Source organism: Rhagoletis zephyria, unplaced genomic scaffold, assembly GCF_001687245.7.
Source record: "Rhagoletis zephyria isolate East Lansing unplaced genomic scaffold, Rhagoletis_zephyria_1.1 Rzeph_scaffold_00349, whole genome shotgun sequence".
NCBI classification, from domain to species: domain Eukaryota; kingdom Metazoa; phylum Arthropoda; class Insecta; order Diptera; family Tephritidae; genus Rhagoletis; species Rhagoletis zephyria.
Window position 1 is genome coordinate 7934 of NW_016157433.1, and position 2531 is coordinate 10464.

A 2531-nucleotide genomic window follows, 5' to 3' on the forward strand; every position below is an offset into this window, starting at 1 on the left:
TTCTGTTTGTTTGTTTTTTTTTTCTTTTTTTTTTTTGGCATATAGATCGATTAGTAAATAGTATATGTAAAATGTAAATATTTAAAGAGTTCTAAATTTTTTACAAAGAAATGTCTAAATTTTTTTCTTGCCAAAAACCGGGACATTTTGCGTCCTGGCAGGTATTGTACCGGGACCGGGACATAGCTCTTAAAACCGGGACAGTCCCGCCGAAAACAGGACGGTTGGCAACGGTGATTGGCCCAGATGTAAATATTGAATGAACTAACATATTTTAAATATTTACGGAACTACCATTTGTATGCAACCCTGCCTATCCTATATTCAAGTAGATGTAATTCGAAAAATTTAAACGGATTTCTTCAAATCAACCTGAGCTGCGGACATATTGCGAATTCAGTTTTAAACATTAACCACTACATTATATTAGTATTAAATACTTTCAATTAAGAAACAATTCTTATTAGAAAATAAATATGAATCGTTTTATTTCAAATATTCCAATGTATATATTTTGTTAATGCAGATAGTGCGAATTTAACGTATTTTATAACCGTTACATGGGGAACATAAATTTAAGGCAGATTGCTATTAACAATTTTTACACAATTTACGATTGCAATCAATTTCTTTCAAAACTATAATCTAAATGATTGCAAGTTGTATTTTTTACGATCAAAACAGATTCCAATATTAGTTATATTATGCAAATGCAATCCAATTTGATATGAGTTATTCTGTTTTAGATACATTTATATTTCTGTGTTCGTATGGAATAGTAGTTTATGTCGGGAAGCTGGCTTTAGTATTATCCGGCATTCCCCTTATTATATACAACACAAGGAATTTTTCGATGACCCTTAACAAGAATATGGACGTGCTAGTATCGGAAATATTTCTTGCACGTTTATTTGCCAAAACTTCTTCAACGGCTCGGCGCCAGTGAAGGTATGCTGCGAATACCGCATTATACTGCGAATGCCGCATTATACTGCGAATGCCGCCTTATACTGACATAAGCTACTATTCCATACGAGTGAGGCACGTGCGAAATGTGGATTTTCCCAGTTGCAGTACTTCAGTAACTCGACACCTTCGTCACCAACAGCTTTGTCCTCTATTAGCTTCTTAATGTAACTGCAAATAAAAGATGGAAATTTAAGAAAAATTAGTATCACAGCGTTTCACTTGTAGCGTTTCACTCTTGTAGTATATTGTCTATCAAGCACCAGAAAATTTCCATCACGCATTCCACATGCCACCGATTGTCGTGGATCAATTAAAATACTGTCATCACAGCTTTTTTGGTACTCCAGCAACTGGTGTGTCTATGGCGGAGTTATGTGGAGCTGTTGCATGACTAAAATCAATTTGGATTCTTTGAGAACTGGCTTGTTTGTTGCGAAAGCTATTGGCATCAAATGTATGCAAATTAGATTTCCAAACGAGCAACTGTTGAATACAGGAAAAAAATGTATATTATATAATTTTTTCACACACAAAGCCGAAATTACCTGTCGATCCTCGCCCGCGGAAGCAAAATGTCTACCATGTGGAGAAAGCGACGGCGCAAACCTTGTCAGTATGGCCAGTTAGTGTATAATTTTCCCGTCCATTTTGACCTGGTTCCGCTAAAGTGCACTACTACTGTGTATAAATTGGTCGACCTTCTAATAAATCAAGCAATGTTATTGTATCGTCATCACCGCCAGTCACCTAGAAATCTCCACCTGGGTGAAATGCAACATCATTCTCCGGCGACGAATGCACTTGATACAACTGTATTAGCTCGCCTTCGGCTATGCCAAATATTTTAACGCGGTTACAACTTAATACTAAAGCCACCAGATTACCGTCTGGATGCCATGCCAGCTGTCGTCCCATACCTCTTCCCCGGGTGAACGTTCGCACACATTCGCCTGAAGATGTATCGCAAATTCTTAACTTGTCGCCGCACGATGCAATTAACTGACCATTAGGGCTGAATTTTGCTGCGCACACCCAATTTGTGTGTCCAGTGAAAGCTGTATATTTTGAATCAGTATTTTGATAGCCGTTCGCCATTTTTCGAGTCCGCAAACGATAAGCTGACGAAGCTGCAAACAAATTCAAGCACATTGTTGCATTCTACCGTACTTTTTAAAAACTTCAAAATCTTAAAACATATGTGAAAAACTTTTAGAATATGAATATTTCTAAAGTCGAAATCAAAAGGAAATTTTATAAATAGTATTTTTAAAAACAATTATCTAATATTTTCCAAGTTTTTGGGCATATATGTTACCATTTGAACAACAAATAGTACTAAGTTTTATGAGACCATTTAATGCAACTCAGGTCAAAAAGGCACAGTTTTGACCAAAATAAGCAACTCTAAAAAACAGATGATCGCAGCTGTGGCCCAGGATGACATCTATTGCTAAGATATCTCACTTGTATTTGTACACAATGCTACAAAGTGTGTATACAGGCGACTACATTTTTGTGGTTGCTGGGAATGTTTTTGGAGCGTATTTAGGAGCGAAAATTGA

General features: G+C 36.4%; 1 long non-coding RNA gene across 1 annotated transcript; it reads right to left on the reverse strand.

The window, feature by feature from the left end:
* Positions 1-833: 833 nt before the first annotated feature.
* On the reverse strand, positions 834-1685 carry LOC108359151 (uncharacterized). The gene is made up of 2 exons (XR_001846885.1): positions 1515-1685; positions 834-1452 (listed from the first exon to the last, which is right to left on the reverse strand). It is a non-coding gene; the product is annotated as an uncharacterized LOC108359151 (long non-coding RNA).
* Between the last annotated feature and the right edge of the window lie 846 nt (positions 1686-2531).